General features: G+C 35.7%; 1 pseudogene; it reads left to right on the top strand.

Moving 5' to 3' along the window:
• Positions 1 to 8,795: 8,795 nt before the first annotated feature.
• LOC121228072 (ATP synthase subunit beta, chloroplastic-like) lies at positions 8,796 to 9,843 on the top strand (annotated as a pseudogene).
• The last annotated feature ends 16,744 nt before the right edge of the window (positions 9,844 to 26,587 follow it).

Below are 26,587 nucleotides of genomic sequence, written 5' to 3'. Positions count from 1 at the left end.
GTCATTGGTGTGGCTATCATCGAGAAACCTTTCACAAATCGTCGGTAATAACCGGCGAGCCCCAAAAAGCTCCGAACTTCAGTAACATTTCTCGGAGGTTTCCAGTCAAGTATGGCTGAAATTTTATTCGGGTCAACTCGAATACCCGACGCGGATACCACATGACCCAAGAAGCTAACCTCTCTTAACCAGAACTCACACTTACTGAACTTAGCATATAACTGCTTATCCCGTAAAATTTGCAACACTAGTCTCAGGTGCTCAGCATGTTCGGTCTCATCTCTTGAATAGACCAAGATGTCATCAATGAACACAACTACGAACCGATCCAAATATGGTCTGAAGATCCGATTCATCAAATCCATAAATACTGCCGGGGCATTAGTGAGCCCAAACGGCATCACTAAGAATTCGTAGTGACCGTACCTCGTTCTGAAAGCAGTTTTGGGTACGTCTGAATCTCGAATCCGCAACTGATAATAACCCGATCTCAAATCTATTTTTGAGAACACTGAGGCCCCCTTTAGTTGATCAAACAAATCATCGATACGCGGTAGTGGGTATTTATTCTTTATCGTCACTTTATTCAGTTGACGATAGTCAATGCACAACCTCATGGTTCCGTCCTTCTTTTTCACGAACAATACTGGTGCACCCCAAGGTGAGAAACTTGGCCGAGCGAAACCTCTATCCGTCAATTCTTGCAGCTGAGCTTTCAACTCTTTTAACTCAGTTGGTGCCATACGATACGGAGCTATCGAAATCGGCGTAGTCCCAGGTACAAGCTCAATACCAAACTCTATCTCTCGAACAGGTGGTAAACCCGGCAATTCTTCAGGAAAAACATCCGGGTATTCACAAACCACCGGCACAGATTCAGGTTTCTTTTCTAGTTCTTGGTCATCCAGTACATACGCAAGGTATGCTTCGCACCCTTTTCTCACATATTTCTGGGCCAACATTGAGGATATTACAGCGGGCAACCCATCCAAATCCGTAGACTCAACTCGGATTACTTCGTTATTTGCACACCTCAAATCAATAGTCTTGCTTTTGCAATTCACAACCGCATCATGCACGGTCAACCAATCCAACCCAAGGATAACATCAAATTCATCAAACGGCAAAAGCATCAAGTCCGCTGGAAAACAGGAACCTCGAATTGCTAGGGGACATTTCTTACACACTTTGTCGACAAGCACGTAACGACCCAAGGGATTTGACACCCGAATTACAAACTCAGTAGACTCAATAGGTAAAGTCTTACTGGATGCTAAGGTTTCACATATGTACGAATGAGTAGAACCGGGGTCAATCAAAGCAATTACATTAGTATCAAAGAGAGTAAAAGTACCGGTAATAACATCAGGCGAAGAAGCATCCTCGCGGGCACGTATAGCATATGCTCTAGCAGGTGCACTAGCCTCGGATCTGGTCGTAGCATCTCTAGATCCTCTCTGACCACCACTAGCATTGCCCATATTTCTAGATGGTCTACCTCGAGCAGTGGTAGCACCCGGTTTCCCACTCTGATTTACATTCTGTTCGGACAGCCTCGGGCAATCTTTAATGAAGTGGTCCACTGATCCGCACTTGTAACAGGAGCGGCCATGGAATCTACAACTCCCCAAATGCCATTTACCGCAATGTCGACATTCCGTTCGGCCTCGACGTTCATTCCCAACACTGGCGACTGAAGTGCCTCGTGTACCCACAGGGGGTCGATCACGATCTCGTCTAAAAAGGCCCGAAGTGCTTTTAGACCGGCCCACATCATCTCGAAATTTCTTCGATGCCTGTTGATGAGACTTTCCCGAGAATCTTTTACGAAACTCCCCGGTTCCCACATCAACTTTTTGTTTTTCCTTTCTAAGCTCTTCGGCTTTACAAGCTCGCTCGACAAGTACTACGAACTCTCGTATCTCAAGAATGCCAACGAACATTTTTATATCTTCATTCAGCCCATCTTCGAAGCGTTTACACATAACAGCCTCGGACGAAACACATTCCCGAGCGTATCTACTAAGTCTAACAAATTTTCGCTCGTAATCAGTAACTGACATAGAACCTTGCTTAAGCTCAAGAAATTCCTTCCGTTTTTGATCAACAAATCTCTGACTGATATACTTTTTCCGAAACTCAGTTTGGAAAAACTCCCAAGTTACTTGCTCCCGGGGCACGACAGAAGTCAGAGTACTCCACCAATAGTAGGCAGAATCACGTAGCAAGGAGATAGCACACTTTAGACATTCATCGGGTGTACAAGATAGCTCATCGAGTACCCGGATAGTGTTGTCCAACCAAAATTCAGCTTGCTCGGCATCGTCGCTATCCGTAGCTTTAAATTCAGTAGCCCCATGTTTTCGGATTCGGTCAACTGGGGGCTTATTTGACCTTATTTGGTCAGTTACCGGAGGTATTGTAGGTGCGGGGGTGGTGTTTGTCGGGAATGGAGGTTGTGGAACAGCCGTATTAGTTCGAATGTATTGGTTGAACCAATCATTCATCACGCTATAGAAAGCTTGTCTAGCTTCATCGTTCGGGTTACTCGCATTAGGTTGAGAGTCCACCGGCGCTGTCCCTTGTGCGGGAGCAGGCGCTACACTCTCAAGATCATCAGCTACCGCTCGGTTGGGATCGGGATCCATTACTATAAATAAACACATTTGCAAATGTCAGAAATCACCACACTATCAATTAATCACATAAAATGGCATGTATAGCTAGACCCCAACACATTACGGTAGTCCTAGAATCGACTAAACCGTAGCTCTGATACCACTAAATTGTAACACCCCGAACCCGAGACCGTCACCGGAGTCGAATACGAGGTGTTGACAGACTTTTAAAAATTTTTCCAGACACTGCCCAGTCTGAGTACTAGTCGCTTCAAAAATCATATCTTGAGTTTCACAATTCAAAAATCAGTTTTGTGATTTTTCCCTGAAACTAGACTCATTTCCCCACCTATATATTTTTTTTCTAGAATTTTTGGTCGGGCCAATTAGTACAGTTTATTAGTCAAAGTCTCTCATGTTACAGGGGTCGACTACACTGACCTTTTCCCATTACGACTGGGATATCTCTCTGCACAGGGCTTCAATACTAATGCCGTTTGTTTCTATGGAAACTAGACTCAGAGAGGAATCCATACATATATGGTATGACCCCTAATTATCTCTGGTCAATTTATAGTGAATTTCCAAAGGCGGAACAGTGAATCCAGAAACTGTTCTGGCCCTGTTCCACAAGAACCCGAATATCTCTTTCTGTACTGTTCCTATAATTGTTTCGTTACTTCCATATGAAAGTAGATTCATCAAGGTTCGATTACATAATTTATTCACTATTTAATTCCACTCCTACGAATTTATGTGATTTTTCAATTCTACACCACTGTTGCTGTCAAAATCTGTTTTCAAGATAAACTTTACCTATTTTGTGGTTACCATGGACCAACTAGGGTTTTGCCATACATAGGTCCACATGTGATCATATTTAGCCATTCCAATGGCTGATAATTAGCCCAACACTTCCATTTCAATCCATAGTCACATCGTGAAACCATATATATACATACATAAACACAAATGGTCTAATGCCATACTCCACATCTACAAGCCATTTTCGCATGGCTTTACACACATACATCACAAAAGAACTTAAACAACAGGGGGTAGTCCTATACATGCCATATCCAGAGTTTAACTAAAAGAGTACCAAAAGAGCTTGATAGTGTAGATGACTTCGACTTCGCTGATCCCGAATCCGATAGCTAACGAACAAAATCTATAAAACAGAGAGCCAAAGCAACCGGGTAAGCATTTTAAGCTTAGTAAGTCTCAAGTAATGAAATCGGCTTTGACTACAGTATTACATTCACATAACTAACTAAGTCACTTTATTAACACACATTCTCATAATCATACTTACTTCACACTCCATCAACATATATACACAAAGTATCAACCTTTCTAAAAGCCGAAAATTCGTTAGCCGATCGCGCGAATACTATTTAAAACGAATCGACTTTTCCAATGCACATGCAACACACCTTATCGTTCGGGTTGGTCGAGCATATTTATTGAATTAGTTACAGCACAAAACGCTCACATTCAAACCCAAGTTTCTTCGGTATTTAACCGAATACAACCGCAAACACCTTTGCCTTCGGGTCTTAACCCAGACATATCAACTTGCATAATTGCCTTCGGGTCTTAGCCCGGATATATCATCTCGCATAATTGCCTTCGGGTCATAGCCCGGACATATTAACTCGCATAATTGCCTTCGGGTCTTAGCCCGGATATATCAACTCGCATAATTGCCTTCGGGTCTTAGCCCGGATATATTAACTCGCATAATTGCCTTCGGGTCTTAGCCCGGATATATCAACTCGCATAATTGCCTTCGGGTCTTAGCCCGGATATATTAACTCGCATAATTGCCTTCGGGTCTTAGCCCGGATATATCAACTCGCATAATTGCCTTCGGGTCTTAGCCCGGATATATTCCAATGCTCATGCACACATATATCAATAATCATAACACATCCATTTCATTTCTTCGTTACTAAGGCTCAAACACAAAACATTTATTAAACCTTTCAAATTTCGGCTCAGTAGCCGCACACAAAGAGCATAATTTCAATTGGCTTTATAACATAGTCTCTAAGCACATTCGACTATCCGTCATAGTATGACTATTCATTTCAATATAATTCAAGTAGGGTCATTACTCGAAGACTTACCTCAAATGTCGTCGAACGACTTCAACGGCTATTCAATTACTTTTTCCTTCCCTTTATCGGATCTAGTTCCCCTTTGCTCTTGAGCTTAAGTTCAACAAAATTTAAAATAGTCATTAATCGACTATTCAAGTATTACTTTCAGAATAATATTATATATATTGATCCGACTTTCACACACATAGATTATAGCAAGCTTTATATTAATCAATAAATAATTCATCGGCAAACTTTCATTAATGTTTACAACAAAATCACATATTCACTACGAGCTGTTTTCCTGAGCAGTAGTTACTAAATTACTTATAACTGGAGCTACTAAACTCCAAATCACTTGCCGTTAATTTTCCCTGAATATAGACTCGTATATCTTCCATCCATAAAATTTTCAGAATTTTAGGCTTGGCCAATCAATACCAGATTTTTCTTAAAGTTTCCCCTGTTCACTGTTTGACTATTCTGACCACTCTTCACTACGAATCCAATTTCTCACTCTACAGAATTCAAAATGTGTTGTATTTGATCTCATTAGAAACTAGACTCATTAAGGAGTCTAAGCATATAAATTTTATCTTATAATCATTTTTGTACAATTTATAATGATTTTCTAAAAACAGAACAGGGAATCCAGCAGTCATTATGACTCAGCCCCACAATACTTCAAATATCTCAAGATCGGTAACTCTTTTGTTTTTATAGTTTCTTTTGTAAGAAAATAGACTCTTCAAGCTTTAATGACATAATTCACTCAGCTTCTAATTCAACTCCTACAATTTATGGCGATTTTCCAAAATCACCTTACTGCTGCTGTCCCCAAACAGATTATTACCAAATCAAATACTAACATTAGCATTTCACCTTAATAGCTAGCTTACCAAGCCTTGATTTAACATATAATTCACACATATCACATTCAGCTATATATATATACATTTATCATATTTATTATTAACAAAGTATGCTCATGACAAATTTACTCCCAATCGCATCTCAAAATTCATCAAGCTTAGAACACATTTACTAATTAAATTCGGTAGTTTAATCACTTTACTAACCACTTATACATATAATTCCATTCAACATTATAACCCATTATCACTCATTTAGCCGATTATAGAGAATTAAACATAATATCTCTAGGATATACTCTACATGGCCGAATACACTACATTAATTTCCAACATTATCTATGTAATTACCTATAGGTTCTTATACCTTAAATTCACACATTTAGCCTTTTAATGCCTATTGATCGATTGTACATATATACCGCCAAGACCGTACGTAATAATCTTACTTATACATAACACTACTCAAATTCTTCGAAAGCATACTAACAAAATATCATGTACTATGCCGAACCTTTAGGAAATCAAGCACCTAATTCATCCATTTCAAAACACCAAATCGGCATTTGCTCAAGGCATTAAGCAAGGTCTAGGTTCGGCTATTACACACATGAGTATTAGAAATTATAGTTTTTAACAAGATCAACTTCTTTCATCAACAATTTCTTCATCAAAACTTAAAGATAAAAATCAAATTCCTTCCTTATCTACCATAACCGAATGTTCAATTCAACCATCCAAATTCAAAGTTTTGGCATGGGCTAAGTAAGTAGCATGATGAGTAACCTAAAACAAACTAGAATTTCAAAAAAAATCTAACTTGATTCACTAACCTTCCTTAGGTTTCAATGGCCGAATGTTTGCTCCCCCTTCTCTCCCTCTTGGTTCGGCTAAGAAGAACAAAGTTAAGACTTTGTTTTCTTCCCATTCTTTCTATTATTCCTTATGTCTCCAATACCCCAATTTCCTATTATAAAATCTAATTCACAAATAAATTGCCCATCATCAATCCATCTTGGCCGGCCACTATAAGGGAATTGGGCAAATTTGACATGCAAGTCCACCTTTGTGTTGACATGCACTAATAAGCCCTTTAAAATTAGCCTATCATATTTCACCATGTCTCATGTTGATCCCTAATTAATAATTCCTCATACAATTGGCAAAATTAGGGAATGAAATTTCCACATATGCATGTACACACATAATAAGCATAGAATATAACAATTAATTATTTTCTTAACTCGGTTTTGTGGTCCCGAAACCACTTCCCGACTAGGGTCAATTTAGGGCTGTCACATATTTGTTATTAAAATCTCATAAAAAGAAGGCTTAATAAACTAAAAAGGCAATTATGCACAAATGAAGAACTAAACATGAAAAGTAGGTTAAAATGTGATTTTTCACTTAAAAACCAAGCAAAGGCCTAAAACATATGAAATAGGAACCTTTATCACAACCACACACTTAACCTTTTGCAACCCGAGCAGCTACCCTGAATTACTCTTTTGATTTTTCAACATCAACAGAGCATACTTAGGAACATCAAACTTTTAGATACAAAGGTAAATGACAGACAAGCACCTACCTTTGGTTACTCAATCGAGCCATTACTTCATTTCGAGGCTCAAAAAATAGATAACAGAGTAATCAATTCTCATGCTCATTATTAAACTTATGTAATTAAGCACTTTTATTAATATTCAACTGAATATTCAATGCTCAAAATTATTCATAATACTACCTAAATCATTTTTGTAAGCATGCTTTTAAAAAATATAATCTCTCACAACTTCCAACATTGATTATACAGAACATATTGACAGAAAAGAGTAGTTAATTAAAATCATATGAAGCATCCATTAATGCAATTACAACTTAATGACATGAATTAAAATATTTTACTATATCGAATTAACATATGGCTTTCAATAACACACATTTCACACATTCATCATCTTAGTAGGCATAAAAAAATATACGTAACATATATATTAATCTTCTTCTCTAGGAACGGGCTCAATATGGTAGGATCAAGGCTAGTAAGCCCATCGGTCCACACTTTGTCCATGTACCAGTAGAAGATTCAGCAACTACTACGGCCCTTGCTTCCTCAGGCAGAACTCCGGGTTGAGGAGTTACTCGGAAGGCTGCCAAGATATTAGTATCTTTGACTTCATATTCAGGAGTATAATAAGTTAATTTATACTATTCAACACCAGCTTTGAATCCAACACTTGATTAAGTCTCTATTTGTGGTGACATAAGTCCCTCCCTACAACTCATGAATTAAGCATTCTCGCAACAACAAGGTCTAATCGATATAAATGAGGAGTTAATGAAACCTTTTCGAAGAAATCTTTCAAAAAATTATCAACGAATCCGAAAGGTTCCTTATTAGACCATGGCATTTAATTCACCAAATATAGCATTATTCTATATTCTTTCATATGTATGGCGCAACTCGATCTGTATTTTTCAAGTTTATAATTCCTTACTTTTTTTTGACTCAAAATTCTAAAAGCAAATGAAATAAATGAAATAGAAATAGATAAATAATATAAAAATAATACTAATATATATTAGAATATATATAATAGAATAGATAAATATATAATAGAATTAATATTGTAACATCTAATATAAATTATATATTGTATATCATAAGCTCAATAATAAGAAATAAGAAATTCACCCTTGACAGTAATATATGTTGTATATGTAAATCCTAGATGTGAAAATAGGCGTAATTCGGCCCTGAAATGAAAAAAAAAAAGGGAATATAGATGGAAAAAGGGGGGAGAGGTTGGACGTAAAGTAAAAAAAATCGATATATTGAAATAAAATACGAAATAAAATTGAAACAAGGCTAATGAGATAGAAATAAGGAATCATAAATAGAGTTCGGGTTCGAATTCCATAGATAATATGGATGGTGTTGCCTATAATGATAGACAAATGAAAGACTCTCCCAAAATTTTTATTTATCCACTTCTTATTTTGAAAATATGTTGGTTGAACTTAAAAAATTCCTTCATTGAATAAGGAAACAATCCAATTGCATGCACTTGAATTGGATGGGACCAACGAAATCAAGCGTTAACCCCCATTTCTTATTGAATTAACCGATCAACCTCATGTCAAAGATTTATTTTGTATTAGATAATTTTGGAAAAAAATTTGACTTATTTCATTTTATTATGGAAATAAATCCTACTACTTCTGTTCCTGGAGTCTCCATGCTTGAAAAAGAAAATTTGGGGCGTATTTCTCAAATCGTTGGTCCAGTACTAGATGTAGCCTTTTCCCGGGGCAAGATGCCTAATATTTACAACGCCCTAGTAGTTAAGGGTCGAGATACTACTGGTCAACAAATTAATGTAACTTGTGAGGTACAACAATTATTAGGAAATAATCGATTTAGAGCTATAGCTATGAGCGCTAAAGATGGTCTAACGAGAGGAATGGAAGTGATTGAGACGGGAGTTGCTTTAAGTGTTCCAGTCGGCGAAGCAACCCTAGGACAATTTTTTAACGTGCTTGGGGAGCCCGTTGATAATTTAGGTCCTGTAGGTACTCGCACAACATCCCCTATTCATAAATTTAAGCCCGCTTTCATACAATTAGATAGAAAATTATCTATTTTTGAAGTAGGAATTAAAGTAGTCGATCTTTTAGCTCCATATCGTCGTGGAGGAAAAATCAGACTATTTGGGGGGCTGAGGTAGGTAAAACTGTACTCATTATGGAATTGATCAACAATATTGCCAAAGTTCATAGGGACATATCCGTATTTGGCGGAGTAGGTGAACGGACTCATGAAGGAAATTATCTTTACATGGAAACGAAAGAATTTGGAGTAATTAATGAAAAAAATCTTGCGAAATCAAAAGTGGCTTTATCTACGGTCAAATGAATGAATCACTAGGAGCTCGTACAAAAGTTGGATTGATTGCCTTAACTATGGCAGAATACTTTTAAGATGTTAATGAACAAGACGTACTTCTATTTATAGACAATATCTTCCATTTTGTCCAAGCGGGATCCGAAGTATCTGTCTTATGGGGTAGAATGGCTTCCGCTGTGGGTTATCAACCCACCCTTAGTACCGAAATGGGGACTTTAGAAGAAAGAATTACTTCTACCAAGGAGGGATCCATAACTTCTATTCAAGCAGTTTATGTACCTGTGGATGATTTGACCGACCCTACCCCTGCCACAAAATTTGCGCGAGCCCAGGGCGTATGAAGTCTGCACCTATTTTATGACAAATTATGAAAATTAAATCGCCTACATGACCTAAGCACATGGGCGTGTGACTTGGTCGTGTGACTTTTAAATGTTGACGACATCATAAACAGAGAGTTACATAGGTTAGGGACACGGGTGTGTGTGACCACACGATTTGCCAACACGTGCGTGTCCCAAAGCCATACGGGCGTGTGACCCCTGTTCTGATGAAAATTTTTCTAAGTGTTTTAAAATTTTTTTAAAAGTTCTCAGTTTAGTCCCGAACCGCTTCTAATGTATGTTTTGGGCCTTGTAGGCCTATATTTGGGACGATATGACTGCATGCAAAAAGTTTTAAATTTGGATGGAAATTCATGTCTTGGTTTTGAATGTTTGTTTGTGTTTAAGTACGGTAATGCCTCGTACCTATTCTGGTTCGAATACGGGTAAGGGGTGTTACATTTAGTGGTATTAGAGCTACGATTTAGTAGATTCTCAAACTAACGTAGCATATGTAAGAGTCTAGCTATACAAGCCATAAATAAACTATGATAGTGTGATGACTCCTGACAATTGTAAATTGTGTCTTCATATAGTAATGGATCCCAATCTAGCTAAGGCTGATAAAGTTGAAAGTAATGCGCCGGCTTCTACTCAAGGGGCAGCACCGTTTGATAGTAGACCCCCAATGGTTAGTCAAGGAGAAGGAGGCAGGAAAGCCTTTCTCCATATGATGAACAAGTGGTATACGAAATTTGTTTGAACAAATCCAAATGCCCAACCTCCTCCACCCCTACCTATTCCTCGACCAGTTCCCGTAGCCCCACAAGGAATGGACTTTGTAAGAATGCATAAGCCCCCAGTGGATAAAATCCAGAAGCATGAGGCTGAGGATTTCAGAGCTAATATGGATGATGATCCCGAGAGAGCCAAGTTTTGGCTCAAAAACTCCACCAGGGAATTTGGTGAGTTGTCCTGCACACCAGATGAGTGTTTAAAGTGTGCTATCTTGCTTCTAAGAGATCTTGCATACGGTTGGTGGAATACAATAGTATCATTAGTACTGAAAGAGAGGGTTACATGGGACTTCTTTCAAGAGGAGTTTTGAAAGAAGTTTATTAGCCAATAGTTCATCGATTAGAAACGTAAAGAATTTTTTGAGCTGAAACAGGGTCGTATGACCGTAACAGAGTATAAGCGAGAGTTTGTCAGACTGAGTAAGTATGCTCAGGAGTGTGTTTCCAATGAGGCCATCATGTACAAGAGATTTGAGGATGGATTGAATGAAGACATTCGTGTGAGAGTCAGGATTTTAGAGCTGAAAGAGTTTGTGGTGTTGGTTGAACGGGCTGGAAGGCCAAAGAATTGAACAAAGAGAAAAGGAAAGCTGATCTTGAAGCTAGAGACTCGAAGAAGAGACTGATGAGTAAGTCGTTTCCATCTCAGTCCAAGAAGTCTAAAGAAATGTATTCCCGTTTGAATTTTTTAGCAGGGTATTCACACAGAGATCATGGGAAACAACATTCGAGTTTTAAATCTCAAGCCACCTCAATGGCGAGTGTGGGTAATGTGAAGTCTAACAGACCCGAATGTCAGTAGTGTAGCAGATGTCATCCCAACGAATGTAGAAAGAATGATCGGGTTTGTTTTAAGTATGGTTTTCAAGATCATTTTATCAAAGATTGCCCAGAGATGGCAGAGAAAGAGAAGTTCCAAAGTGCAAGGCCTAGTAATACTACTTCTAAAGGAAGGCCCCCGAGGAATACTAGAAATGGAGCTAGTATTAAAGGAGTGGCTAAAGATACAGCTATAAGATCGGAAGCGAGAGCACCGGCGAGAGCCTATGCCATCCGTGCTCGCAAAGAAGCGACATCTCCCGATATTATTATTGGTACTTTTTCTCTTTATGATACTAATGTTGTTGCACCGATTGACGCTGGATCTATTCATTCGTATGTTTGTATAAATTTGTAAAATAATAAGAAATCGTCTGTTGAGTTTACCAAATTTGTGATTAAGGTGCCAAACCCTTTAGGCAAGCATGTTTTAATTGACAAATTATGTAAGGAATGTCCTTTGATGATTAAAGGTTACTGTTTTTCGGCTGACTTGATGTTGTTGCCATTTAATGAGTTTAATGTTGTTTTGGGTATGGATTGGCTAAAGTTGCATTATGCTTTAGTAAATTGTAGACAGAAAGTTATTGAATTGAAATGTGAAAATGGTGAAATTCTTTGAGTTGAATCAGATGAGTCAAATAGATTGCCTGTGGTGATTTCTTCGATGTCAGCTCAGAAATGTATAAGAAAAGCCTATGAGGCTTATCTAGCTTATGTGCTGAATACAAAAGAGTCTGAATTAAAAGTTGAATCAGTGCCGATAGTTTGTGAATATCTAGACGTGTTCCCAAAAGAGTTGCCTGGGTTACCCCCGGTTAGAGAAGTTGAGTTTGGCATTGAGTTAGTCCTTGGTACTTCATCGATATCTATTACTCCGTATAGGATGGCTCCAACTGAATTAAAAGAGTTGAAAGCTCAGTTGCAAGAGTTAACAGATAAGGGATTCGCGAGACCGAGTTATTCCCCCTAGGATGCTCCAGTGTTATTTGTAAAGAAGAAAGATGGATCCATGATATTGTGCATTGATTACCGACAGCTCAACAAGGTCACCATAAAGAATAAGTATCCCTTACCAATGATTGATAAATTGTTTGACCAGTTGAGAGGAGCAACCATGTTTTCAAAGATTGATTTGAAATCCGACTACTATTAGTTATGAGTTAAAGAGTCAGATGTGTTGAAAACTACTTTCAGAACAAGGTACGGGCACTATGAATTTCTTGTTATGCCATTTGGATTAACTAATGCCCCTATTGTTTTCATAGACTTGATGAACCAAATTTTTTGACCATATTTGGATAAGTTTGTAGTTGTTTTTATTGATGACATACTGATTTATTCTCATGATGAGACCGAGCATACCAAGCATTTGAGAGCTATTTTACAAATTTTGAGAGACAAATAGTTGTATGCTAAGTTTAGTAAAAGTGAATTTTGACTCAGAAAAGTTGGATTTTGGGCCATATTATCTCAGGTGATTGTATTCGAGTTGATCCGAGCAAGATTTCTGATATTGTTGAGTGGAAATCACCAAAGAATGTATTTGAGGTTAGAAGCTTTTTGGGATTAGCCAATTATTATAGACGATTTGTTAAAGGATTTTCTATGATAGCTACTCCTATGACGAGATTCTTGCAAAAAGATGTCAAGTTTGAATGGTCCAAAAAATGTCAGCAAGGTTTTGAGAAATTGAAAGCTTTATTGACTGAGGCACTGGTTTTAGTGCAACCTGAACCGAGAAAAGAATTCGTAATTTATAGCGACGCATCATTAAATGGATTAGGATGTATGTTGATGCAAGAGGGCAAAGTAATAGCTTATACCTCGAGATAGTTGAAACCGCATGAGAAGAATTACCCAACGTATGATTTGGAATTAGTCGCTATTGTATTTGCTTTGAAGATATAGTGACATCATTTGTACGATGAGAAATGTCATGTTTTTACTGACCATAAGAGTTTAAAGTATTTGATGACTCAGAAGGACTTGAAATTACGGAAACAAAGATGGCTCGAATTGTTGAAAGATCATGAGTTAGTGATTGACTATCATCCGGGTAAAGTGAATGTAGTCCCAGATGCCTTGAGTAGGAAGGCCTTGTTTGCTTTGAGGGCATTGAACACGAGATTAACTTTATCCGATGACGGTTCTATTCTAGCCGAGTTGAGAGCTAGGCCGATGTTTATTCAACAGATTTGTGGAACCCAGAAATGTGACAATGATTTGCAAGCCAAAAGAGCTTATTATGAATCGGTTAGTGGTTCAGATTTTCATGTCGGATTCAATGATTGTTTGATGTTCCGAGGTAGAATTTGTGTACCAAAAAATGATGAATCATTTGGAAAATTCTTCATGAAGTACATAATGGTTGTTTATCTATACACCCGGTAGTACAAAAATGTATAATGATTTGATGAAAATGTATTGGTGGTCGAGCATGAAAATAGATATCTCCGAGTTTGTTTTGATCTGTCTGATTTGTCAATAAGTGAAAGCTGAACACCATGTACCTTCAGGTTTACTTCATCCAGTGATGGTACCTGAGTGGAAATGGGATAGGATTATGATGGATTTTGTAACGGGTTTGCCTTTGACGTCGAAAAAGAAAGATACTGTCTGGGTTGTTGTTGATAGATTGACAAAATCGGCTCACTTTATACCGGTACATACTGATTACTTGCTTGATAAGCTAGTTGAACTGTACATTAATGCGATTGTGAGATTGCACAGTGTGCCTATCTCTATTATCTCGGATAGGGATCCAAGATTCACTTCGAGGTTTTGGAAAAAGTTGCAAGAAGCCTTGGGTATGAAATTGAATTTTAGTACTACATTTCATCCACAGACCGACGGTCAATCCGAAAGGGTAATTCAGATACTTGAAGATATGCTTCGATGCTGTGTTCTAGAATTTGAGGGTAGTTGGGAAAAAATATCTGCCATTAGTCTAATTTGCCTATAACAACAGCCATCAGTCGAGTGTAAAAATGGCACATTATGAGGCATTGTATGGTCACAAGTGCAGAACACCTTTGTATTGGACCGAGCTTAACGAGAAATAGATTCACGGGGGTTGACTTGGTTAAGGAAACCGAAGAAAAAATAAAGATAATTTGTGATTGCTTGAAAACAACTTCAGACCAACAAAATTCATAGGCAGATTTGAAAAGAAAAGAGATTGAGTCTCAAGTTGGGGATAAAATATTTTTGAAAGTATATCCGTGGAAGAAGATTCTCAGATTCAGCCGTAAAGGCAAGTTGAGTCCACGTTTCATTGGGCCGTACGAGATTATTGAAAGAGTTGGAAAGAATTCATAATGTGTTTCATGTGTTGATGTTGAGACAATATTGTTCTGATCCTTCACATGTGATTTGTCCATCAAAGATTGAGATCCGACTGGATATGACGTACGGTGAAGAACCGATTAAGATCTTGGCTCAGTAAGTTAAACAGTTAAGAAATAAAAATATAGCCCTAGTGAAGGTTTTATGTCAAAGACATAGTGCTGAAGAGGCTACGTGGGAACCTAAGGAGGCTATGAGAAAATAGTACCCAAACCTATTTTCTGGTAAGATTTTTGGGGACGAAAATCCCTATAGGGGAGAGAGTTGTAACAGCCTAGCCCAATTTTGGGGCTAGTTAGAATAGTGGTTTCTGGACCATAAATTCGACATAGAAAATTTCAATTTTATTATATTTTTATGGTCTACAATTTCATGGAATGATTTCCTGAAAAATTCATTCGAAAATTTTGACGTTTGGGCACTCAATTTAGTAAAAAGGGCTAAATTGTAAAAAGTGCAAAAGTTGAGTTCTACATGTTAAGGTGTCCAATTACTATGATATTTTAAATTAGAGGTCCTTGTATGATAATTAGACTATTTCTTAAGTTAGTGGACAAAAATGGACATAGTGAGATAAAATTTTAAAGTTTGGTAAAAAGGGCATTTTGGTCATTTGGTAAATAAAAGAATAAAAAGGGAAAATAAAGCCAAAATTTGTCCATCTTCTCCAACCCTTAGCTGAAAATTTGGAGACACCATAGCTAGGGTTTTCTTCAACTTTCAAGCTTGATTGTAAGTACATCCTAGCCCCGTTTTTAATGCTCTTTAAATTTTTAAAGTCGTTATCACCCGATCTTGCTATTTCTACCATTGTTTTGAAGTAGGGTTCATGTTTAAAAATTTACCCATGTGTGACATGTATGTATTTTGATGTTTGATAGAAGATATTGTAAGTTTAAGGTGTGATAAACAACTTTTACTAAGTGATTTTTAGTGAAAATGTATAAAAAGGATCGATTTGGAAAAAGATGTAAAATGGGTAGTAAAAATCTGATTTGATGAAAAATGTGGCCTGATATGAGCATTTATATGGTTCGGCTAGGCTTGGGTAAGAAAGAAATTGAATACCTTTCATTTTACGAACCTAGGGACTAATTTGTAAAAATGTAAAACTTTAGGGGCAAAAAGGTAATTTTGCGATAATGTGATGTTTGGACTGATTTGAGTAATGTGAATATTAAATAAGTTAAATTTGCTATTATAGATCAAGAAAAACAAAGTTCGGACATTGATCGGGGAAAGAATAAGGTGTTTGACGATTAAATCCTTTTCTACTATTTTTGTACCGAGGTAAGTTCGTATGTAAATAATGCATTGTTATTTATGCTTTAATTGCTTTAATATCATATGAATTGTAATTTACTCTTTGAACGTAATTGACAAAGTTCGACAAGTAAGAAAATCCTGATTGAACCTTAGGAATAGTTAGGATACAAATGTCATGACATTAGGGTTAGTTGAGATTACGTGTAAGACCATATCTGGGATATGGCATCGATATGAGACTTTTTTTAAGACCATAGCTGGGTTATTGGCATCGATATGAGATCCCATGTAAGACCATATCTGGGATATGGCATTGGTATGGTACTATGTGTATGAGATATGCTGAGTATCCTTTAGTATTCCAAGTGGTTCAATGGGAAACTTAACGGCAATGTTTAAGTTGTGAAAAACTATGGTATGTTGTGAAAGATTATGGTAAGTTGCAAGTTGGTATAGGTATGTACATAAAACCCATGTTTAATGAGCTCAATATGTGATGAACCCTCGGTGTGGTATGATTGAATAAGTTATGATGTTAACGTTTTAATAACATCTATGTTAAGTTTGATTATGAAATTTTACAATGATATTTATGATAATTTACTTCATGTTAAATTTATGCTAAAGTGTATATGATGCCTATTATTTGTATAGGAACTTACTAAGCTTTAAAGCTTACTCCCCTTTCTTTTTCATTTGTCTTATAGAGCCACCAAGCCAGCTCGGGGATCGAAGACTATTGGAAATCCATTCATGCTATCAACTTAACATTTTGGGTACCAACGACTTTAATATCTTGTGTTATGGCATGTATAGGGACTTGGTCATTTTGTTATGTGTCCTAATTGATTTGGCCAAATGTGTTGGCTTCGATGATTGATTATTCATTTTGTAAATGGCCATTTGATATATAAGCATATGATGATGTCTTTCATGGATATGGATTTTGCATGGTTTGAGATGATAAGTATGAGATGTTGTATGTGATAAAAAATAGCATGTAATTGATGTGTGGATGACTTGGTTGTGGTTGAATTGGTTGTGTATAAATGCTTGGATTGGTGTTGCTTGTTGTTGTGTAGGTTGGAGCAAGTAAATGTGGCAAAATGGCTTGGTAAATAGCCTTATTTTTTCCACACGGGTAGACACGGGCTTGTGTCTAGTGTATAAATGCTTGGATTGGTGTTGCTTGTTGTGGTGTAGGTTGGTGCGAGTAAAGGTGGCAAATGGCTTGGTAAATAGCCTTATTTTTGTCCATACGGGTAGACACTGGCATGTGTCTAGACCGTGTGTGACACACGGATAGCCCTATGGGTGTGTGCACTACAGGAAAATAGGGCTTTAGCGGCGTTTTTAGCGGCATTTTATCAACAAACGCCGCAAAAATTTTAAAATACAGAGCAATAACGGCGTTTTAAGAAAAACGCTGCTAAAAACAGAGCAACAGCGGCGTTTTTTACTAAAATGCCTCTAAAAATAGATCATTAGCGACGCTTTAGGTAAAACACCGCTAAAAACTAGATCATTAGCGGCGCTTTGGGTAAAACGCTTCTAAAAACCAGAGCATTAGCGGCGCTTCGGGTAAAACGCTGCTAAAAAATAGAGCATTAGCGGCGCTTTGGGTAAAATGCCGCTAAAAACTAGAGCATTAGCTGCGCTTTCGGTAAAACACCGCTAAAAAACAGAGCATTAGCGGCGCTTTCGGTAAAACGCCGCTAAAAACCAAAGCATTAGCGGCGCTTTCGGTAAAACCCGCTAAAAACCAGAGCATTAGCGGCGCTTTCGGTAAAACGCCGCTAAAAACCAGAGCATTAGCGGCGCTTTCAGTAAAACGCCGCTAAAAGTCATAGAACCCCTATGTGACACCCCTAAATTGACCCTAGTCGGAAAGCGGTTTCGGGACCGCTAAACCGAGTCACCAAATTATTTGAATACGATATTTATTTTCTAAAATATGTGAATATGAATGTGTGAAAGTTTTAAGCTTCGATTTAGTCGACTGCATGTGAATTCAGCTAATAGGACTTATGTGTGACACTTTTGAAATGTGATAGGTTAATCTATAGGATCTATTAGTGCATGTAATAAAAGGGTGGACTTGCATGTCAATTTACCCCTTAATTTAGTAGTGGCCGGCCATGACAAGGAAGGAGGACAAAATGTTATGGGCAAAACATGTCATAAACATGTTATGTTAGTGATTCATGTTAGGAAAAATAAAATAAGGAGTATGGGTAATAATATAATAATGCAAAGGGAGGAGTGATGAAAAAAAAAATTGTCTCATCCATGTTTCCCCCCCCTCCATTGCCGTGAATTGAAGGAAGAAAACAAAAGAAAAAAAATGTTCATCTTCTTCTCCTACCTCTCTCAAGCCGAAACTAACCAAGAAATGGAAGAAAGCACACCTAAGGCATTCGGCCATCTTGTGTGGGGGGAATTAAGGTATGATATCATGTGATTCTTTTGGAATTTTTGTGAAGTTGAGTTTGTTTTGGTGCTCATAACATGACCCATGTGTTAATTTTTGAGTTTGTGTTGCAAGAAACATTTGGTTATGTCCTTATATGTCAAATTGATGATAAATTTTTGATATTTGGTGAATGAATATGGGTTTCGGTCATGGTAGATAACAAAGAATGTGGTTGTTGTTCTTGTTAATTTGGATGAATTTTTGGTGGATAGGTGCTTGAATCAAACAAATGATCATGTGTGTACACTAGGTGCTAGTTGAGAAGAATCGGTCACTATATTGGAGGCCATTGCCGAATATGAGTTTAGTTATTGAGTTGATGGAATAAAAGAATGCTTAAAGATGTGTCACAACAAATTATATGTTAAGCTAAGGTTGTTAAATTATGAATCTTTCTTCCTAGCCGAATATGTGTTTATAAAGTTGAGTTGTTAAATAGATTTTGAAGTTAGCCCATGCATTTATTTTTGAATTTAAGAAGAATGATACATTCGACTATGCTTTGATGTGCTTGGATTGTTGTTCATTGAGTAAATGATTGAGGAATGGTTAGAAGAATTTGAATGCTAAACTAGTTGATTTGTTTGATGATATATATATGTATTCGGCAATGGGATAAAATGTGTATTAAGGTAAGTTTCATGGTGATTAATTGGCTATGAAATTAGCTAAATTGAATAGGTATGTTTAATAATATGCTTAGTATAATGTATGATCTTATAACTCGGTTTGGTATTGAGATAAAGGTTAGATGTATGATTGGATTTTGGTATGTGTTAAATTGGTCAATCAAAGATTAAATGATATGTGATTGCCAAATGTGATTGTTAAGTGAATAATATTAGTTAAGTACTTAAGCAAATCTATTGTTTTACTTAAGCTTAAGAGCAAAGAGGATCAAAGTCGGATAAGGGAAAAGAGAAAGTAAACGAATAGCCGTGGACATCTAATCGTCGACCACTTCCGAGGTAAGTTTTAAGTGATTAAACATTGAGTAAATTCAATCATAATAGGACATAATGAGTTGATTTAATAAGATATGATGTGGCCATGATATGTCTTAAACTCAAATGGTAAGTTCATATGTGTTTGGACTTGGAAATTTAAGAGTAAATTGTAATAATTTGCTTTGGACAGCAGCAGTAACGTGATTTTAGAAAATCACTATAAATTGTTGGTATGGAATTATAGGCTGCATAAAATATGTAATCAAGGCTTAATTAGTCTAGTTTCTTATAAAAGAGACCTTGTGAGCAAAGAAATTTCCTATAAAGAGATATTTAAAGTTGTGTGAGACGGTGTCAGAATGACTCCGAAATCCCCTGTTCGGTTTTTAGAAAATCATTATAAATTGTAAAAAAATGGTTATAAGATAAAATTTATATGCTTAGACTCCTTAATGAGTCTAGTTTCAAATGAAATCAAATACAACACATTTTGAATTCTGTAAAATGAGAAATTTGATTCGTAGTGAAGAGTGGTCAGATTAGTCAAACAGTGAAACAGGGGAAACTTTAAGAAAAATCTGGTATTGATTGGCCAAACCTAAAATTCTGGAAATTTTATGGATGGAAGATATACGAGTCTATATTCAGGAAAAATTAACGGAAAGTGATTTGGAGTTTTGTAGCTCCAGTTATAAATAATTTAGTGACTATTGCTCAGGAAAAACAGCTTGTGCTGAATTTGAGATTATGTTGTAAACCTTGATAAACTTGTTTTAGTTGCTTATAAGCTATCGATTAAACATTGGTAATCAAAGTACCAAATCCGTATTAAAGTGAAGCTATAAGCCACAAATGACTAGTATACCTAGTCAATTTTGTTATGATGAAATTGATGTACAAGTATATATATGTGATAGGGCCGAGTGGCCAATGTGATGAATGTGAACATGTGTATGTGTGATAAGGCCGAATGGCCAATGTGATGAATGTGAACATGTGTATGTGTGATAAGGCCGAATGGCCAATGTGATGAATGTGAACATGCATATATGAGATAAGGCCGAATGGCCAATGTGATGAATGTGAAAGTGTATATATGTGATAAGGCCGAATGGCCAATGTGATGGATGTGGAAGTGTATAAATGTGATAAGTCCCGAAGGGCAATTGTGTCAGTACTATATCCGGGTTAAAACCCCGCAGGCTTTATGCGAGAATATTATCCTGACTAATGTCCGTAGGCTTCGTGCTCGTACTATATCCGAGCTTTAAAGACCCGACGGCTAAATGCTAGGATTCAAGTAAGACTTTGATATTGAGTATCTGCATTAAGTTACCATCAAATAAGTATTATGTATTCAAGATGTTCAGGTACGTATTACTTACTCATCGGTGGAGTGATTTCGAGGTGAATTATCAGTATCAAAGAGGTAGGTAAATGTGATTAATATTATAACTCCAAATGTGAGAATGATCTAATTGGTAATGGTATGTTTGTATAATAAAGTATGCGATGAAATATTCTTATGTATTAGTGCATATTCTGCCCAAAAGCCTTATGATCTGAGTATGGGTTGGGTTGAGCTAGATGTGCCAGTACAAGGTAAGGATTATGATTTGTAAGCTTACATATATGTGATAAGGAATATGTTGGTTCTTTATGTGCCTATGGTAATTTAGTACTTGTCATGTTGAAATACTTAAAAGTATGGATGTGATTATGAACAAGTGGAAAGGATTATTGAAAGTTGAAAATTGATGAAGAATGTGCTTTGGAAATATTTGACCATCTAGGTCATTATTATTCGAAAGTATATATGTGGCAGCCAAGTGTTGCGTTTAATGATATTATAGATCGAGATGAAGCTCTAGATTAACTTCATCGAACAGTTGAAATGAATGACCAATGATAGTGATTGAGAACACTTTGTTTTGCTTAAAACTTACTAAGCATTAAATGCTTACTCCGTTCTTTGAATCTCTGTTTTATAGATTTTGGTTCGTCAGCTATCGGACTCGGGATTATTGAAGTCGAAGTCGCCCACACTATCAAAACCCTTTTGGTACACTTTTGGTTGAACTCTGAAAATGGCATGTATAGGACTACCCTTTTGTTGTTGGTCATGTACCCTTCGGTTTTGTATAATTTTGGATAGCCATGAGAAAATGGCTTATATATGTTTGAGCATAATGTTTTAATCATTTGGTATGGATATGGTTATTGAGAGGTGTGGATATGCTTAACAAGGATTGGCCATGGGAATGGTTAATCACTATCATAATTTGTGCTATTTATGCTAAAATGGCTAGTTGAATCATGGAAACTATGAAATAGGTAAAGCCTACCTTAAAGGCAGATGCTGACAGCAGCAGTGATGTAGATTTGGAAAATCACTAAAAATAGTAGGAATGAAATTAAATAGTGAATAAATTATTTAAATGAACCTTGATGAATCCACTTTCATATGGAAGAAACGAAACGGTCATATGAGTGGTATGTTAAGAGATAATTAGGTTTTCGTGAAACAGGGCCAGAACAGCTTCTGGATTCCCTGTTCCGACTTTGGAAATTAATTATAAATTAACCAGAGATAATTAGGAGTCATGCAATATATGTATAGATTCCTCTCTGAGTCTAGTTTCTATAGAAACAAACGGCATCAGTATTGAAGCCCTGTACAGGGAGATATCCAAATTGTAATGCATGAAGGTCAGTGTAGTCCCACCCTGTAACAGGGGAGACTTTAACTAATAAACTGTACTAATTGGCCTGACCAAAAATTCTAGAAAAAAATGTGTAGATGGACATATGAGTCTAGTTTTAGGGAAAAATCACGAAACTTATTTTCGAGTTGTGAAACTCAAGATATTATTTTTAAGGTGACAGCAACACAGTTAGCCAGCTGTCTGGAAAATTTTAAAATGGACTGCGATAGTAAGCGAATTTAGTCTGTGAACCCCTCGTGTCCGACTCCGGCAACGGTCTCGGGTACGGGACGTTACACCCTAAACCCGAACAAAAATCATAAATACTAAGCTTATAACCCCTAAAACAATAATTATTAAAATTTATGGTTATACAATATATTAAACATTCTAGTTTAAGATATATAGTATTGAATTTAAAATATTAATTAAATTAATTATCATTATAGTTTAAGATATATGGTTTAAGGTTTAAGCAGGTTTATGAGTTAACTATATATGGTTTAAGATTTACGGTTTAGGAGTTAACTAGTAATTGAAGGTTTATGATGAATTATGGGTTTAGGGATTATGATTTAGGGTTTAAAGGTTAGGGTTGAAGTTTACAATGGGACAATTATTAACTTCTTAAGAGATAATTTTCTTTCCAGATTCTTATAACATGCATGGGATGCTATTAAAAAAGGGTGATTTTGAATGTGGAATTAGCATTTGTTGAACTATTAGCTAGAAATTAACTGAAGAACATTTAAGATCCATGCTATTTTGTATATACTCATATTATTTAATATAAGAATATAAACATATATATATAGATATATATATGTGTGTGTTTTAATTTGTACTACACTAACATTGCCCACACAAATTCCCAATAATATGTATACGATTATGGTTTAAGGTTAGCAGTTTTTAAAGTACTTAATTTATAGTTTGGGCTTTATGGTCTAGGAGTTATGGTTGGTTTAAGGTTACCGATTGATTTTGGGGTTTAAAGTTTGGGGTTAGGGGTTTTGTGTTTGTGGTTTAGGGGTTTAGGGGTTTAGAGTATCAGGTTTAGGGTTTTAAATTTAGAGTATAATTTTGTACATGAATTCTGTAATTTGATGTAGATCTTGTAAAATATTTACGCGTTATTGATATAATAAATAGCATCATGTATTTTTTAAATTAATTTATATGCATACATAATATGTAATTTAAAATGTGTATTAAATAAAAATTAAGTTTCAACTATAGTTAGGGTTTAGAATGTAAGTTTATTGTTTGAGGTTTAAAGTTTAAGGTATAATATTATTATTGAATATTTAATATTTAGAATTTTATGAGATTCTTGGGAATTTGTACTAAACCTAATATAAATATATGAAATATAGATATTGTACTACACTAACATTCATCACAGTAACATTATTTAGATATAATTTAAAAGAAATTCTAAATATATAGTTTTAAATTTTGATCAATTTTTATAAAATATTAAGGTATTAGCGGCGTTTATGTATAAACGCCGCTAAAGATCAGAAATAGCGACGTTTTTCAAGAAAACGCCATAAAATTTCATTATACATTACAGTAAAACGGCGTCGTTTCCTCTGAATAGTAATGGCTTTAGCGGTGTTTCTGTAATAAACGCCACAACTCGTATTAGAACGACGTCGTTTTGTAGTGTAGATAAAAGAGGCATTAGTGGCGCTTTGCTGAAAACGCCGCAAAAGGTCTGATTACCGGCGCGTTGCTGAAAACGCCACAAAATTTCCATATTTTAAACGGCGTCGTTTTTTTCTCTCCTGAGGTTTATGGCCTTTACCCGAAATCAATTTCATTTTTTGCTAAGTAATTTTCCCCCATTTCGTCTCTTGCTTCCCTAAATCCCTAAAACACCTCTTCTCTTTTTTCCCCAAATCATCCCCTAATTCCCTAAACCCGAAATCCCTAACATTTTCCCCAAGTCCCCTTTTTTTCCCCTTTTCTGTTCCCCCATCCCCAGAATCGCTAACATTTTCCCTTTCCTCTCGTCGATGGTCATACGCTTCATGGGTTTGAAATGGTTAGTTTTTGAGTCCCCTTCAGATTAATGTTTAGTTACTGTATTACTTGCCTTTTTTTTGTTTGAAATGGTTTGAAATGGGTTTGATCTTGATGATTATACCCTTGTTTTAAGTAAACCCAATACCGGGTCTGGTGTTTCTGGTGCTGTTTTTCAAGATGTTGATTAGGTTTGCGGTTTCTTGTAAAGCTAGATCTTATGGGGAAGTTGTGCAAATTGCAATGGGGAGAACTACTAGGGTTTTGTCTGAGATTTGCATAATTATCAACAATGCAGGTGTCCTGATAGTTTATTTGATTATTATGGGTGATGTTATATCTAGTTCAGTTCGTCATATTGGGGTTCTCGATCAGTGGTTAGGACTGGTTTTTGGGTTCATTCGGTTGCAATCTTTTATGTACAATTTTTGGTGGTTTATGATATAGTTTGGTTTTGTGAGGAGGGGGCTTTCTTTTTCTTCTTTTTTTCAATTTGTAATCAAACTCTGTTTTCTCTCCTTTGCTGATTTGGTTTAACTTTTGATTCTATTGAAGGAGAGAACTGTACCTACAAATGTTTGAAAATAGTGATTTTGAATTTATTGAATAGGTATTTAAACTGAGTTGAAATCATTATTATAAAAATTTTAATTGAATATAATTTTTTTTCCAAATAAAATTAGACTTAGAATATAAAACAGATAAAAACATTTATGATTATCTACATGCATAGCTAGTGTTATTGTTGAACTATGTTTAAAGTGAACTGAATTTGAATTTGAATTTTAATATTTGATTCAAATAGTTGGATAATATGATCCATTTTTATTTTTAATATATTTATTTGATATTATTTAAATTTAAGCTAAGTTGTTTAGGGTAATTCAATATTTACTTTAAATTAAAAATAAATTGGGTCAGCTCGAATTAAATTTTAAGTGAATCAAAACATTTTCATTGGTTGATGTTAGGTCAAGAACACCTTATTACAACGAAATAGAGTGTGAAAATAAATGAACCTCTTTCCCATCCATATAATAATAATCAGGCTGAAGCTTGGATGGTTTAAAAACTTCTTTTGGACAGTGATGTTTACCTCATAGTTTATGTTCAATGAATCAATCCTATCTAACATGCAACAACAGCTTATATATATTGGATCTACTATGAGGACTATGAGGTAAAAACTTCTTTTGGACAGAGATGTTTACCTCATAGTTTATGGTAAAAAAAGGTCCTTGGCATTAACAGTAATATTGTTAGTGCTTATATATATTGGATCTACTATGATCCCAAATATATGGACAGCTTTCAAATTTACTGGAGAACAGCTTACTGTCTTTTAATATGTATACAATGTAACTTACTGTCTTTTAATGGTATTGAGCTTGGTCCTATTTCTCCTGTTAATGTTATACCAAATTGCTGGCTGTTTTTTTTAATCATTTTATTTGTTTATTCCCACCTATTATTATGCAATATAATTAATATTATACCAATCATTAAATGTTGTTTATTTTTAGAACTCATTTGATTGTTTTGTCGACCAGAAACAGACTTTTGTTCTTCAAATGCAATGAGTAGGGAAGTCTCTCGACATTATTAGAGATCAATCCCAAGCATCTCTAAATAAACCCTCAAGAAAACATTTCCATTTCAATCAAGGTAACATGTTTTTCCTAACATTTATGTTTCTTTCAACATGTTTTTCCTTTTATGTTTTCAATGTTTAATTAACATTTAATTACATTCCTAAATTTTTAATGTTTTTCCTAACATTTAATTAACATTTTAATTACACTCCTAAATTTTTAAGCTTATTTCATCCACTCTTTTTTGTGTTTTGTCTCGATTTGGCTTCCTTCGTTAAGTTTCCTGTAGAAGCTTACTTATCTTTTATTTTCAAGAAACAGATTTAGGTAATGGAAGATGTATGCCTGTGTGTTTGTGTCTCTATATATGTATGTATTTGGTACTAGATGAAAGCTTTATTCCAGTTTTGAAATATAGACCAAGTTTTGCATACATTGATCAATTTCTGGCTCTTTTCCTTTGAATACATGGTTCTCTTGATACTAAATACTCAGGTACTTTCTGCATATTCTGTGATTCTTATTAGATAAGTTATATATCAACAGTTATGTTAGTTTCCATCAAGGCCTCTGTAAACATAAAGTTGGTATTCTGGTTAGGAGAAGTTAATGTTTATGAGTTTTGTGGAGTATGATTCTGCACATGCAAAGTTGGTTTGTTTCAATCTGTGCATTTTCATGTTTACATAATAATGGTGATTCCATTTTGGTTATTTAGATGTTCTTTTGGTCTGTTTTCATGTTTCTATCTAACTTATGTGTTTAGTGTGGACTTAGATTGATTTAA

The sequence above is a fragment of the Gossypium hirsutum genome, chromosome A04, assembly GCF_007990345.1.
Source record: "Gossypium hirsutum isolate 1008001.06 chromosome A04, Gossypium_hirsutum_v2.1, whole genome shotgun sequence".
Classification (NCBI taxonomy): domain Eukaryota; kingdom Viridiplantae; phylum Streptophyta; class Magnoliopsida; order Malvales; family Malvaceae; genus Gossypium; species Gossypium hirsutum.
The sequence above is the reverse complement of the archived record's forward strand: the minus strand, read 5'-3'. Positions and strand labels throughout refer to the sequence as shown.